The sequence below is a fragment of the Phodopus roborovskii genome, unplaced genomic scaffold, assembly GCF_943737965.1.
Source record: "Phodopus roborovskii unplaced genomic scaffold, PHOROB, whole genome shotgun sequence".
NCBI classification, from domain to species: domain Eukaryota; kingdom Metazoa; phylum Chordata; class Mammalia; order Rodentia; family Cricetidae; genus Phodopus; species Phodopus roborovskii.
The window spans coordinates 5,671,867-5,689,014 of NW_026126459.1; the positions used below are offsets into that span (position 1 = coordinate 5,671,867).

Consider the following 17,148-nt stretch of genomic DNA (forward strand, 5'->3'; position numbering starts at 1 on the left):
ACAAACAAAAATAATAATGACCACAACAGCATGTAATATGAATCTTTCAATCTCCATCCCTCACTCTCCTCTCCACCCCAAAAGAAAAAAAGAGACATCAGGGACAGAGAAACTATTTTCCTTTTCTGAGACAAAGCCTCATGAACCCAGGCTTGTTTCAAATTCACCACACCATATCATTAGGATGGGCCTCATTGAGAAAGTACCAGCAATGCAGAGGACGGATGGTGATAAGAAATGTAGCCTTGCAGATATCCAGGGAGAAACCATTCTAGACAGAAGGAACAGCCAATATAAAAGCCACAAGGCAGTCCTTTTCAAGGAAGAACACGAAGTCAGAGCAGCTACAGCAGCACCAGCAAGGGTGAGAAGAAGCAGTTAACAGAAGACATAAGGTAATGGGCTTTCACTCAAGAGTGCAATAGGGAGCTTTAGAAGAGAAGAGACACAACATTTGTACAAAATGAATGATTCAGGCTGCTATTCTGAGAAGAAAAGAGCAGAATCTAGAAAATCAGTTAGGAAGTCCTACTAACAGTCCACAAGACAGTGTGGACAAGAGTAGTAAAGAAGTAGTTGATTACAGGTGGGATAAAGAGAAAGAAGTTGTTAAAATTTTAATCAGAGCGCCACAGAGGGTATAGGTGCATGGAACTACAGACACACTCAACAGTAAAGAGCACTGGCTGCCTTGCAGAGGACCAGGGTTCCCAGGATCCACATGGCAGCTCACAACCAGCCACAGCTGTAGTTACAGGAGCCTCTGTGAGCACTATACACACATGGTAGACAGACATACACACAGGCAAAACACCCATAGCACATAAATAAATAAACAAATGGTTACCAGAAAACAAGAAAAATCTGATGATAGAAAAGTTTAGAGGGGGAAAAATGAAAACGAACCTAGCAATCCTTCCTTGCATACTTTCACTTTCCAAGATGTCATTGCTACCAACAATCAACTGTCGTCTGAAAATATCAATTAAAAGGTGCCAGGGAGCAAAGTACAATTAAATACATACATACATACATACATACATACATACATACATACATACATACATGAAAATGTCATAATATATTAATTTTAAAAAGTTAATAAAGAGCAAACTGGAAGATCACCAAAGAGCCTAAGAAAAAACAGAACATCTAGGAAAAGATAATCTATATATTATGACCATTATTAGCATATTCCAGGTCAAGGCCACTGGAGAAGTAACAATGCCCATCTAAGTGTTGGATGGAGACTATCATGTGTCAACAGATATTTTCCAAATGATCACATTTTAAATGCTAAGGCCCAGAGATGATGGTGGCTAAATCCCTATCTAAGGCACTGTGTAATGAAGAATTTACTAGAGGTATTAACTAAGAGTTACAAGAATACAGAAGAGTGAAGAAGTGGTTTTTCCAAGGAACTGCTAAAACATGAGATCACCACATCGACTAACTCTTATGAACCAGCCGGGAAGTGGTGGCACACACTTGGGAGGCAGAGGCAGGCAGATCTCTGTGAGTTCGAGACCAGCCTGGTCTACAGGAGCTAGTTCCAGGACAGTCTCTAAAACCATAGAGAAACCCAGTCTTGAAAACAAACAAACAAAAACAAAACAAAACAAAACAAAACAAAAACAAAAAAAAAATCTTATGAACCATGGACAAAAGAATTGTTAATTCAAGATAAGGAGCAAGCAGGGCTGCAATCCCTGCAGGACTGGAACCTGTGACCTCTTAGATCCAGGTTGGGGTTGTTGTTGTTTTAAAGATGATTACAACTGTTTCTTTTTTTTTTTTTTTTCTGAAAAGAACACTTGTTGTCACAAAGAAATCTCATTTATTAGGTTCATAGAAAACATTTAACTATAAAACTTACAGGGAAAAATGGCCATATTTGAAAACAGCTACAAGGATTAAAGTAGAACACAGTATTGTAATGAGCAGAGTCATAACATACTAAAGAGGTATGTATAGTCAGTCCCACTGGAACTTGCAGGGTCAAGTTCTTAAGTATTGATTTATACTGCATGCTGTACCACCGGCAGATCGCCTCACTTTTCAGAGCACAAGGAGCTGCTACTTCTGACTGAGCCCAGCATTTCAAAACAGGGAACTCTTGGTCACAGTACATCAGTAAATCTGGATTGTTGACCACAATTAGGGTGTCTCCATCTTTCCTATGTGGCCTGTGATATCGATAATGCACAGGCAAAAAGGCCTGGAAACAATCAATGTACTGTGCATCTTGTCATGCATAAATGAGAACTTCAGATTCTTTGGACAAATAGTCGGGGGCTTCTATATTAAAACTTTCAGACACCATCACTGCCTCTGTTATGTTTTTCTCTCGTAATGAAGCCAACTCATACGGATCCACAAAAAGTCCTGCTGGGATGTGATGTCTAATTAAGAGCCGGCAAGTCTCTAAGTCCTCAATGCTTTCTCCAAATTTCACTTAACTGTTTCTATTCCCCTTCATTTCCCCACAAGGAAGTGTTCTAGTGCAACCATTAGTTCTGAGCCAACTTCTCAATTTCACAAGATAACAATTCTTAAAAATATTACTGAAAGAATATAGATCTTTGGTTTCCCATCCTATGGGAAATTTCATTTGCAGACCATTTACAGCTGTCTAGGTGGTAACTTTAACACCCTGTACACAGCTGATCACATTCACACCATACTGTGTGACTCTGCTCTGGATCAGGGTCTCCTTCCTAAGGCTCAGGAGTCTTTAAATTCTGAATCTTCTGGATTGTAGGGTTTTCCTTCTCTTTCCTAATTGTGACTTTCAGGAAAATACCCACAACAACTATAGGAATTGATTCTATTAAATCCACAAAGCATATTTCACTCGTTTTATAGACACCTCTTCAAATACTTAGAACACAAATGTCAAAGAGCATCATCTGTCTTTACACATCTCCAAAGAGGAAAACATGTGAGATTTTACTCATTAGTACCCTCCCTCCACCCAACAGAGACCGAACATAACACCACAGCACATTCTAGCAAACTGTCCAGCAATTACAATGAAGTATATGCTTTCAATAGTGAGTCAAACCTTGGGAGTGGTTTATACATGAAAATTCACCAGCTGGCATGCAAACTCAGATTAAAGGGGACAAATGGAATTTTTCTGTCAAACTTTTCAAGAGTTAACTAGTTTTTAAATTGATTATATCTTTCCAAAGTATTTACAGGTGAAAAGGTATTATGTCTGCATTTTAAAATATGGATGAGGAGGGAGGGAATAAAGTTAAATAGGATTGGCTATATGATGCTAATTGCTGAACATGGTATATGATAAGGCTTGACTGGTTCACATCAGTCTCTACTTTCATATGTTTGTAATTTTCCCTGATACACATTAAAAATTATGGCAGGTATGGTTGTAGAGACAGAGCTCAGAGTGCAATGTTATCTTCAACTACATAGCAAGCTCAAGCCTAGCCCAGAATACATGAAACCTTGCCTCAAAAACAAAAAAAAAATTAAAAATTAATTTTAGACCCTGGTAGAGTGATGGCCTAGTATGTCTGTGGCATAAGTTTAATGCCCAGTATCAACACTTCCTCCCATCAAAAAGAATTAGCTCCAAAGTTTGCAATTAATATAGAGGGGGAGAAGAGAATTCAGGGATTCTAACAGGAGAATGAGACAGTGACTAGAGCATGAAATTATCCAAAATCCCAACTGCCCTGCATGAAATAGTCAAAGAACAATATAGAATAAAATAAAACACATTGAAAACTTAGTGTCATGACCTAGTGAATTTTAAAAACTTATAAGGAACAAAGAGATTCTTGGAGTCAATGAACATTATAACCTACTAAAGTAAAAGTCATTAGCTTTTTAACATATACCTCCATTTCAACAGCTATTCCTCTCTGAACAAAAAGTAGTAAGGACAACTATCAAGAGCATCAATTTACTAAGTATCAACCAGGGCTATGGACACAATGAACTGAACCCTTCCCCTCCAGGAATAAACCCATTATTATGTAAAAATTATTACGTAAAAAATTATTTTTATAATAAAAGCATTGTCATGAACAAGGGATACACATGGCATCACAGAACAAACAACAGAAGACCCTAATCCAACAATGACAATGAAGAAAAATTCCACAAATGAGTGTGTTATTGCATGTACCTGAAGCCTAATACCCAAGCTATGATAGAATTGCTACTGAGGGTTAGCCTGGGCTACATAGCAAGTTTGAAAAGCTAGGCGGTCTGAAAACTATGCAGAGACCTTGTCTCAAAACACAACAATAGCTCTTTTGCTTATTGCTCTCTCTCTGTCCTCTCTCTCTCTCTCTCTCTCTCTTTCTCTCTCTCTCTCTCTCTCTCTCTCTCTCTCTCTCTTTCTCTCTCTCTCTCTTTCTCTCTCTCTCCTGCTCCAGGTGCCTCTATGTCTCCTCACCCCCAACTCCCCTTTCTAAATAAACTTCTCACTCAAAAAAAAAAAAAAAACAGAAAAAGAAAAATTTAACAAAGAAGATACCAAATGCATTAAGTTCAGTTGTTGGTTTTATTTTGTTTTGTTTAACCTATTTTGATCTTCATTTTCTTACGATACCTGAGGTATCTTACTTTCTTAGTAAGCAGAAATTAGCAAACTGCCATTCATATACCTATCAATTGCCAGTATGTGCTAGACAGAAAGGATAAAAAGCACCTTTAATCCCAGCAGAGGCAGGTGGTTCTCTCTGAGTTCAAAGCCATCCTGATCTACAGAGTGAGTTCCAGGACAGCCAGGGTTACATAGAGAAACTCTGTCTCTAAAAACCAAATAAATAAATAATAAATTAAGAAACAAAATTATGACTCTCCTTTCATGGAGTTTTAGGCATGGTGACACATGCTTTAATCACAATACTCTGGAGGCAAAGGTAGAAGCAGACAGATCTCTCTGAGTTCCAGGCAAGCAAGGGTTACATAGTGAGACCCTCCTGCCTATGAAAGGAAGGAAAGAAGGAAGAAGGGAAAAAGGGAGGGAAAGGAGGAGGGAGGGAAAGCCACCAAGTAGAAAACTAGTTCTTGTTTAAGTTACAGAGAAAATGAACCCTGAGCATTGGCAGCAGAAAGTGCCTATGTTGAGACATAGAGATGAGGAAAGAGAAAAGAACAGAAATAAGGCCAACCGATGACAGCATGTCCAGCTGGAAGAGAAGGAAAGAGATGGCAGATAAGGATGTGAGCTGCAGACATTATGCTTGTACCCTGTAAATCATAGCCTGAATGCTATTCTAAGTATAGTGGGGAAGCCACTTAGGTGAGAGAAGTGATGATTCAATTCATAGGCTGTGGGTATACACAGGTATGCACATGTGTGGGCCAGAATGTAGGGGCCATCTGAGATGGCTCAGCAAGCCTGGCAACCTGAGTTCAATCGCCAGAACCCACATAGTAAAAAGAGAAAACAAGCACAAGTTGTCCTCTAATTTCTACACATGTGTATGGGTAACACGTGTACCCATACACATAACCACAAAAGTAATAAAAAATGTAAAGAAGATTTTCAAAGAATGTTTACATGAGGTGACTCTCTTGAAATACCTGCATTTATCTGCTATATACTGGGTATATATAGGTATGTATATATAAATATAGGTAGGTACATATCTCCTTGCCTTAAGCATTTTTCTACCCTAATGTTCATCTTTAAATCTATATTAAAACTTTGCTTAATAAAACTCCAGTCTTTTTTTTTTTTTTTTTTTTTTTTTCCTGAGACAGGATTTCTCTGTGTAGCTTGGAGCCTATCCTGGCACTGGCTCTGTAGACCAGGTTGGCCTTGAACTCACAGAGATCCGCCCGCCTCTGCCTCCCGAATGCTGGGACTAAAGGCGTGCGCCACCACCACCTGGCTCCAGTCTGCTTTTTAACATTTATTTATTTATCTATTTGTTTATTTTTAGAAAAGCAAACCAGAAGTGAGTGTGGCTGGTGGGAATCACCTCTGCCCTACCACCCCCTTAGGATCTGAGGTTTCTTATTCTCCTGGTGAGTAGAAGTAATCCACTTACTTAAATACCACTAAGTCCAGCCTTAGCCTACAGTTGGTTTCTGTACTCCATGTATATGATTATTGCACACAAGAGGCCATGCCTCTGGGGTCTGAGGAGTTGAAGGAAGCACACAAGCCTGGGCTCACCGTTCTTCTCATTCCCCAACTGCCAACATCATTCAGGTTCCCATCTGCTCATCTGGCCCTGGATCACCATCACTTTTTTATTACTATGCAAAGTAGGTTTCCTTATCATCAGACACACATGGCATGCATGCATTCATGCATGCATGCACACACGCGCGTGTGCACACACACACAGACAGAACGAGCTTTGGTTGACCCACTCCCTCCCCTCCCCCAGTCAGCTTTTTGACAGACAGGAAAGGAGCAGGGGCCTTCCTCCAGAGCTTTTGGAGACATTACGCTTCAATGAACAGTTGATAAGGAATGCAATTGCGTAACCTTTCCTTCTACTGCCAACTATGTTCCAGGTGAGAACACCACTATGAAAGCAATTCTCATTCTCTTGTCTCAATTTGCCAGATCTCAGAAAGCTGCCTAAAGCAAACTTACTAATTCTGTATAAAATTTATTTCAAATTCTAAAGTCTGTAGAAAGTGATAAGAAAAATAAACTACACTGCCAATCTCAGGGTGTGTGGTTAAATAACCTTAAGAAGGGTCCTAACAAAGTCATACTCTAAGATTTAACTCAAATTATTTAAAAAATAGAATGTAAGAAAAGCATTTCTGTTGCTATAATAAAGTTACTAAAACTGAGTGTTTATAAAGAAAACTGGTGTACTTAGTTCTCAGTTTTGTGGAATGTCCAAGATCAGTGGTGGCCTCTGGTGAGAGGCATTGGGGCTGCATCAAAATACAGAAGAGGAAGAAGGCTAAGCACATGGGTAACCTTACTCTAACAATGCATTACTGCAAGAGCTAACTGATCTCTTGAGAATTACATCAATCCTTTCTTAGAGTAGCATGCTGACATCTGATAGCTTTGCTTCTTTGAAGGCCTACCATCTTCCACACTGGAAACCAGGCCCAGCCTAGCACTTAAGCCACTGGTGTACAAATCCCAAACATTAGCAGAGGAAAAGAACCAAGAGCTTCTGGGTATGCCAGGTGCACAATTACAGTCCACTTAACACTGGCAGAACCCTTACAAGTGTCTCCCCAGGGCACTGTAAAGACACTGGGACCTGGCTTCCATTGCCTCAGGACATCACTATTAAATGGATTCCTTTACTCCTCCCTCTCATTAAACAAAGATCCAAACTACAGAAATTCTAGGTGAAATCAAACCCCTGCCTACTGGGCAAATTAGCCCACTACTTTCTCTCAAGTCTAGTTATCCCACATTTACAAAGGACACAAGGGCATAACCAGCCACACCTTAAAGCTCACAGATTTTCTGGTAAGGATCATTTGGTTTCCTCAAAAAATCAGCAGAAGAACAGATGGACAGAAAACACATTTCTGAAGCAAATCTGAGACCAAGGTAACCCCACAAACCCATGAAGCTGCAATGTAGGATGGCTCAGTGGTGCAGAATGTACTGCACATGTACAAGGCCTGGTATTCAAGTTTCAGCATCCCCTTATGCCCCTTCCCCTAAGAAAAGTCATCAAGCTACCACTGCAATCACCATGGCAACCAGCTTCTTCCAATTCACTGATCACTGACTGGTCACTCACAACCTGGCTATAAAATCCTTATGTTTCATTTATGTCAAGAGTTTACCTTTTAAAATGACATTTTTTTTTTTTTTTTTAAGGTTGAGTACTGTAGCACTGACCATTAACCTAACACTTAGGAGGCAGAGGCAGACAGATCTCTTAAGAGTTCAAGAGCTTGGTCTACATGGTGAGTTCCAAGCCAGCCAAGGCTACATAATTAAACTCTGTCTCAACAACAACAATAAAAATTTAATAATTATTTTTATTTTATTTGCTTATTGTTTTGTGGCCATGTATGTCTGTGTGAGTGTGTTAGACTTGGAGTTACAGACAGTAGCTAGCTGCCATATGAATGCTGGGAATTAACCCAGGTCCTCTGGAAGAGCAACTGGTGCTCTTAACTGAACCATCTCTCCAGCCCCCAACAAAAATATTTTAAAGTTAGTGATAGCAATATACACTTTTAATCCCACCTGGGAGATGAAAGAAGGATCAGGAGGTTCGAGGTACATAGGAGATGAAGTCCAGCCTGACAGTCTGTCTCAAAAAAAAAAAAATACATCACTGCAGTTAACAGTGCTCGATGCTTTTTCAGAGAACCTGGTTCCCAGCACTCACATCAGGCAGTTAGTTATCATTCTGTAATTCCAGTTCCAGGGGACCCAATGCACTCTTCTAGACTCTTGAGTTCTCTCATACACACACACACACACACACACACACACACACACACACACACACTTACTTTAATCTTTTTCTAATCCCTTTTCTTCAGTAGTATAAACACTGGTTAAATGTCCATGACCCAACCAGTAAATAACCCCATGCACAATATCCATGCACAAGCAAGCAGCCTTAAACTCAGTAGGTTACTTCAGGAAAAAAAAAAAAAAAAAAGACATGAAAGTAAGAGGGGGATGTGTTCGAACAAGGGTTCCAGAGAGAATGAAAGGGTAATTATGCTAAAATATATACATATATGAGACTGTCAAATAGGGGCTAGAGAGATGGCTCAGCGACTAAGAGCATTTGTTCTTGCAGAGGACCCAGATTCCGTTTCAAGCACCCATGTGGTGGTTCACAACCATCCATAACTCCAGTTCCAGGGGATCAGATACCCTCCTTTGATCTCTGGGCACCAGACACTCATGCTGTACGTATTCATATTTGCAGGCAAAACACTCACACACAAATCTATAAAAAAATTTAAATAATTTTAAATTATCAAATAAAAGTTATTTTATTGAACTATTTTAAGTCAACTCTACCACTTACATACTTCTGAAATTGATTCTCAGGTTGACAATTCTTATGTAAGTTATGCTGAGACAGCATTATATCAAGATTGCTGGAAAAAATACAGTAGTAGCTATAAAGATCAAATGTAAACCACAGAAAGACCTTTAGGAGACATCTAACTTAACAGTCCAACTTAACAGAGGAAACACTTCAGACACAGAGGTCAGGCAACAGGAACAGTACCAAATATGCCAATGCTTATTATTCACTGAATGATGATTTTTTAAATTATTATTTTAGGTGTATGAGTGTTCTGCTGCATGTACGACTGTGTACCATATGCATACCTGCTACCTTCAGAGGCCAAAAAACGGTGCCTATCCCCTAGAACTGGAGCTTACAGATGGTTATAAGTCACCATGTAGGTGCTAGAAATAGAACTCTAGGTCCTCCGCTCTTAACCACTGAGCAGTTGCTCCAGCATCAGAATGAGGGTTTTTTATCTCCAAAGGTACTAACAATCCACTGGCCAGATGATCTCTCTCTAAAATAACTGCTGCTACATATCAGATAATGGCAATACACCAGGTACAGTAACTAAGGTCTTAAATGTGTAAGCTCATTTAATCTCATCACTTATGAGATTAAATCTTCCTACTTGTGAGACATTACCAAATTCATCTTATAAATAAATAAATCAGGATCAAGCCCAAGTTTTAACCACTAGGCTACTCTCTTTACTTTCCATTCATTTGTTACTTGCTAAGCAACTATATTTTTTTTTTCAGCTACTGAGTACTGGGCTATTAATACTGAAGGTGAACAAGGTCCTTCCTGCCTTTATAAGATTTATAATAATGGGTCAAAACAAAAGTACTAGATACGTTACCAGAAAATATTATAGAAAAATAAGTAACGTTATTAATAACTGGAACTGGCATTATGCTGCCAATTGCACATGAGAATGTTAAACATCTCACATGGTGTGGTAGTTTGAATGTAATTGGCCCGATAATCTCATAGGCAATGGCACTGAGGGCTTTGTTGGAGCGAGTATTGCCTTGATGAGTGAAGTGTGCCACTGTGGAGGCAGGTTTTGAGGTTTCCTATGCTCAAGATACCAACCAGCTTCTCAGTTCCTGCTAGAACTCTCAGCTATGGCTGCAGCATTATGTCTGTCTGCACGATGCCATGCTCCCTGCCACGATAATGGACTGAACCTCTGAAACCCCAATTAAATGTTTGCCTTATAAGAATTGCTGTGGAGCCGGGTAGTGGTGGCACACGCCTTTAATCCCAACACTTGGGAGGCAGAGGCAGGTGGATCTCTGTGAATTCGAGGCCAGCCTGGTCTACAGAGCGAGTTCTAGGACTGGCTCCAAAGCTACACAGAGAAACCTTGTCTCAAAAATATAAATAAATAAATAAATAAATAAATGCTGTAGACATGGTGTCTCTTCACAGCAATAAAAACCCTAAGATACACAGTAAGGATACAGAGAAACTGGAGCCCAAGCTCACCACTGGTGGGAATATAAAATTCAAGTATACTTAAGTCTTTGATAGCAAAAATAACTAAAAAAGATTTGGACCTACCAAGCATGCATTTGAAGTAACACATTCCAAATAATGTAAGTATTTGCCATTCTTGGTATGATATCCTTGGTAACAAAACATAGAACCTATTTCTTCCTCCTTTGGCATTAAGTTTGGACATGAGTAGACACGGTCCCGAGAACAAATTATACACATTCGGGATTCCTACACCAATCTCTCTTCTTCCTCACTTCCATGTTCCTGTCACATTTCTCTTGCTCAGTCCCTCCGATTTGTCAGCAAAGACAAACTGACTACTGCAGAGGTAAGGCAGTTCGTTAGGCTTTTAATGGACTCCAGTTGCAACCCTGGGAAATGCCTCCTCTTAGGTTACTAAGCTATTATCAGATAGGAGACATTCTTAATCTCCCTGGCTTCCTTTTCAGGAGAGTGTGCCAAGTAAATGTAGAGGAGAAAAGCCCAGATCCAGTTACCTAACACACTTCGTATCCACTACGGACTCCAAACATGTTATTTAGCTTCACACATGAATGTGCCCTTTCTTTTTTTTTTAAATGTGTACAGGTGTTGTATGTGTATACCTGCATATATGTCTATGCACCATATGCCTGTCTGGTACTCAAAGAAGTCAGAAGAGGACAAGAGATTCCCTGGAACCAGAGTTATAAACCCAGGGTTCTTTAGTGTCAAGGCATCTCTCCAGCCCCTTGGTTTTATTTATTAAACCTGCTTAGCATAGATAATACATGACATATATGAGGAAAATGATATCTATCAAGGGTAGCTATTACCCCAATGATGTTAAAATACAGGAAGAAAAGGCTCTCAACAGTTCCTCATGTTGTGGTGACCCCCAACCACAAAATTATCTTTATTGCTACTTCATAACTGCAATTTTGTTATTGTTATGAACTATAATATAAATATCTGATATGCAGGATATATAATATGTGACCCCTGAGAAAAAGTCGTTCAACATTCCCGCAAAGGGATCACTGCCCACAGGTTGAGAACCAATGCCTCAGAGGAAAAGAGGAATAGGTTGAGAAGAGGGTATGAGGGGAGAGAGGCGGAGAGGGAGGTTAATTGGGTGATTACATGAGAGTATTCTGAACACATTTGTGATTGGATGATTAATTCTTACAAAGTTGATTTCTACAGACTTCAGCCTCCTGCTAATTTTTAAATGGTTGAGCTAGAAGTAGTGGTGTACACCTTCAATTCTAGCATTTAATGAGGCAGAGGCAGATAGGCCTCTGTGTGAGGCCAGCCTGATCTATTCAGTGAGTTCCAGAACAGCCAACTATACAGTGAGACCCTGTCTCAGAAAAAAAAAAAAAAAAACAAATAAAAATGGCCAAAGACAATGGAGAAAAGAAAGTTGTCCCAAGAATATAAAGCAGACTGACCAAATTTAAGAACATGACCCTCATCAGTACAGATGGTTCTAGCTGGGGTGGGGAGGGCCACAGAACAAATGAGGATAATAACTCTACTTGATGATCTATAAAAGTCTTTATTAGCTGAAACCATACTTGATGAAGATAGCATACAGCTACAGCCTGACTACAAGCCATTATGCAACTTGATTTCAGCAATGGAATTAAATCAACCCACTCATCCTTTATAGACCTTAAAAGACAGGTAGTAACTTGGCATATCTGCAGAAATTCAAAATTCTACTACAATTTTTTTTCACTAATTCTCATCTGAGGAGTTATCAAGAAGACTGTATTGATTCTATTTTTCCTCAAATAGCAGAGTATAAACATAAATAACTATGAAATAGAGTCTAAGAAAAGCTAACCCAGGGGCTGGAGAGATGGTTCCACAGTTCAGACATACTCATCTTGCAGACAACCTGAGTTGGGTTCACAGAACTCATGTAGGATAACTCACAACCCATCTACAACTCTAGTTCCATGGGATCCAACACCTCTGGCCTTCAATGACATTTATATATTCAAAGACATACATTAATTTTCTTTTAAAAATATTTTTTAGAAGGAAGTAAGGAAGACTGGGGCTGGAGAGATGACTCAGTGGTTAAACACCTGCTGCTCTTGCAGAGGACACAGGTTTGGCTCCCATTAGCCACATCATAGCTCACAACCATCTGTAACTCTAGTTCCTGGTGACCCAAAAGTCCTCTTCTGACTTCACTGGGTATGCACAGGGTACACATACATACAAGCAGGCAAAATACCTATACGCAAAGAATAAATCTTTAAAAAAGAAAAAAGAAAATCTAATCCATTTGCTTTTATTAAGTCAAATGTAAATTTCACATATATAATCAACTGGCAACTACGTAACTCCTCAGTTAGCAAGTGCTTTATTTTGGCAGGGTAATACAAATGGCAAATGCTCACAACTATTTGAATGGATAATCTCAAGGGACAATTGCCAGAGAAAGCCAAAGCATCTGAATTAAAGTGGCCAGCATTAAAAACTGGAGGAAAAATGGGCTTCCTAGTCCCAATGGAGCTACAAGAGGACACATCATTCACACATTCCTTCACTCAACAGAAACGTGAGGCCGCTGTACAGCCAGATACTCTTGTAGTCTACATATGCAGTCAAAGTGTAAATCAGTTCTTAGAAACTTTAGGACCCAAATCAAGCACAGCACACAAACATCTTTTACGGCCTGTGGAGATGGTTCAATGGGCAAAAAGAGACAAGTGTAAGAACCTCAATTCAAACTCTAGAACCCACATAAAGGCAGGTGGTAGCACACATCTGTAATTCTCTGCCAAGATGGAAGGCAGAGACAAGAGAACCCCCAGGTGCTTGTGGGCCACCTGATGTAATGGCAGCAGAAAACAAAGAGCCTGTTTCAAACAAGTTAGACTAGACAGAGAAGACCAATACCCAATGTTATCCTCTGACCTCATGTGTGTGCTGTAATATAGACACAGGCCTGCACTCAGATGGACAGCAGATACTTTTTAAAAGCATCTTTTGTGTAGCCCAAAGTGTTGCAACAGTGTTTCTTTAACCAACTATGAAGTATATTTTATAGGACTGAAGAGATGGCTCAGAAGTTAAGAATGCTCACTGCTCTTTCTGATGTACAGATTTCAGATATAAGCACACACATCAAGTGGCTCACCAACACCTGTAACTCCAACTCCAACGGGTCCAACACTGCCTTCTTCCCTGTGTGAGCACCTGCATACACATGTGCACATATACATAAACACATACACACTGGTAAAACATAAGGTATAATTTATATACAATGACACACATCTTAATATTCAATTGCAATTAATTTTTGATCACCATACACTCTTGTGCAACCATCACTATTTCTTAAAACTTGTTTTTATGCGATTATATGAGTGTGTGTACACAGGTAGGTTCCCAAGAAAGCATCAGATCCCCGGGAGTTGAGAGTTACAGGTAGTTGTGCACCAATTTATGTTAATGCTAGGAAAGAAGGAACTTGAGTCCTCTAGAAGAGCAACAAGTACTCTTAGCTATGGAACTATCTCTTCAGCTCCAGAGTGATAACTCTGAATCAAGAAAAAGCATTCCCATCACCCTACATATTTCTTTCGTTTTGTTTTGTTTTGCTACAATCTTCCACAGCCACAAGCAACCTTTCCCAGTTAAGTCTATATGTGTGGTGTGTGCCAGTGCAATGCACATGTATGCATGTGTGTGTGCTGTGGATGCCCAAAGTTGAAATGGAGAGATGGGGAGTCTTCCTCCATCACTCTCCAACTTATCTTTGAGGCAGGGTCTCTTAATGAAACTACAACTCACAGACATAACTAGTCTAGCCAACCAGCTAGCTCCAGGATGTCTTAACTCTCTCTGTCTTTCAAGTACTGGAACCACAGGCAGCTGCCACTCACTCTATTTACATAGGTTCTGGGAAACCAAATTCCAGTCCTCACATGAGTGCAGCAAGCATTTTATCCACTTTATCCCCAGCCCTGCCTGATCTAAACTTTTATCACTACATATTGGTTTTACCTATTCTGGGGCTTCACATACACGAGTTCACACAATATGTTCTCTTTACTGTCCCCTTTCATGCACATTTTTGGTTCATTTACATTACATGTACCAATAATTCATTCCTTTGTTTTGTTTTTCCCAAATGTTTCAGCTATTACCAAAAAAATGTCTATGAACATCTACATGGCACTTCTGGTAAAGCTATGTTTTAATTCCTCCTGGGTAATAAACACCACAGTACAGTATTGCTGAGTTGCAAGGTATACATGAATTTTAACTTCATGGAAAACAAACCCATTTTGAAAATGATTGCACCATTTTTCCTGATCCAGAGGACTCCAGCTGCAATTCATCCCCAGCAGTGCTTGGTCTCTTTTTTAATTTAGGTTTTGCCTGCCTGTTTGTCTTTGCACCACAGGATGTCAGATCCCCTAGAACTGAAACTGCAAATGGTTGTGGGTCACCATGTGGGTGCTGGGAATCAAACCCCAGGTCCTTTGGAAGAACAGCCATTTTTTTAATTGGGCTGTTTGTCATACTAGGGATTCTTTTTAATATTTATTTTTATTTTATGTATATAGGTGCTTTTTCTTGCATGTATCTCTGTGTGCCTGGTGCCTAAGGAGTCCAGAAGAAAGGATCAGATCCCCTGGAACTAGGGTTACAGTTGTGAGCCACCTTGTGGGTGCTAGGAATCAAACATGGGTTCTCTGGAAGAGCAGTCAGTGCTCGTAACTAATGAACCATCTCTCCATTATTACTTATTACTGAGTTTTTAATGTGTGTGCATGCACACAGATACTCTCACCCTCTCTCTCTCTCTCTCTCACATACACACACACACACACACACACACACAGAGCTCAGAGGACTTCTGGAGTTGGTCCTCCTCTTGCACTTATATTCGGGTTCTGAGGATTAAACTTGGGTTTTCAGATTTGCAGGGCTACATGAGACACACACACACACACACACACACACACACACACACACACACACACACACTCACTCACTCCCAAAAAAAAAAAAAATCAAATCAAAAGAAAAGAAAGAAAATCAAGAGAACCAATGAGCAATCCAGTTCAAATCCTAGGAGAAATTCCACCTTTGGATGGCAGCAGCAGTAGTCTTACCTCCTGTCCTTTTCGACATCCAAGTTTATGTCAGACTTGTTAAGCCAACCCTCGTAATGACATAAACCAACCCCTTGCCATAACCTTTTAGTAGATCTCCCTTACTGGTTCTGTTTCTCTGACTAAAGCTAACTAATACATTCAAGTGAGATGCTACTGTAACAAATACTTTAAAATGTGCAAGTGTCTTTGAATTGGAAATGAAGAGGCTAGAAATATATTTAGAAGCATGAAAGAAAGGGTCCAGATTGCCTTAAACAGGCTGCTGTCAGAGTGCAGTCATGAAAAGTGCTCCTGGTAAGGGCTCAGAAGCAAGTAAGCAGTCACACAGTAGAACTACATGCACCGTTTTAGAGCATATAAACATCCAACGAGGTGTGAAAACATGACTGTTAAGAGTACCTTTAGGAAGCTGGGCAATGGTGGAGCACGCCTTTAATCCCAGCAGTCGGAAGGCAGAGGCAGGCGGATCTCTGTGAGTTTGAGGCCAGCCTGGTCTACAAGAGCTAGTTCCAAGACAGGCTCCAAAGCCATAGAGAAACCCTGTCTCAAAAAAACCAAAAACCTAAAAAAAAAAAAAAGGTACCTTTAGAGAGCTGGCAAGATGGCTCAATGGTGAAGGGCACTGACTGCTCTCCCAAAGGACCCCAGTTCAAATCCCAGCACCCACATGACAGCTAACAACTGTCTGTAACTCCAAGATCTGATGCCCTCACAGAGACTTACCTGCAGGCAAAAACACCAATGCACATAAAAGTACATAAATTTTAAAAAAAACAAGTACCTTTAGTGGACTAAGAGGGAAATTAGGAAGGGCAATCTGTAGAAAAGGAAAGCACAGCTGCCCTAACTCTGCATAGGAAGTGGAACTTTCAAACACACACAGACTTAGTGAGATTTCTGAGCAATATGCTGAATGTGTAGCCTAGTTTCTTCTTACTACTTACAATACCATTAAGAGGAAAAATAAATTTATGACAGAAATGTTAAATGAAGAACAGGACTAAGAGCTGGAGAGAGAGCTCAGGGTAAGAGTGCTTGTTCCTCCCAGTTCAGTTCCTCCAGCTAGGCTGGGCACCTCACAACTACCTATGACTCCAGCTCCAGGAGACATAATGCCCTCTTCTAGCCTCCAAAGGTACCTGCACACACAGCACACATACACAGACAAATATACATAAAAAGTTTTAATTAATCTTAAAGAAAGAAAACAGGATTTGATTTGAAAAATTCTGTTTATCTTGATCACAAAAGATGTAAAAATTAGGAGATTCACTATTAAGAAAGTATTTGATGGAGAAAAACTATGGGCTTGGCTGAACAACATTTTACTAGGGCTAAAGAACTGTGACTCATAGATTCCCTCAACCAAACCTAAGCAGAAGCTAAGAATAGAGATGAGATTATCCAGCAAGGCTCTATGGAGGACCCTCTTGACTAACAAGAATTTCTGAGCTATACACAGGAGATCCACAAAGTTTCAAAGAATGCTTTATGAGCATAAGTACTGCAAGTTTGGACTTAAAGAATAAGGTGAAATAAAG

General features: G+C 39.8%; 1 pseudogene; it reads right to left on the minus strand.

The window, feature by feature from the left end:
- Positions 1-1,815: 1,815 nt before the first annotated feature.
- LOC127225618 (phosphatidylinositol-glycan biosynthesis class X protein-like) lies at positions 1,816-15,623 on the minus strand (annotated as a pseudogene).
- Positions 15,624-17,148: the final 1,525 nt, after the last annotated feature.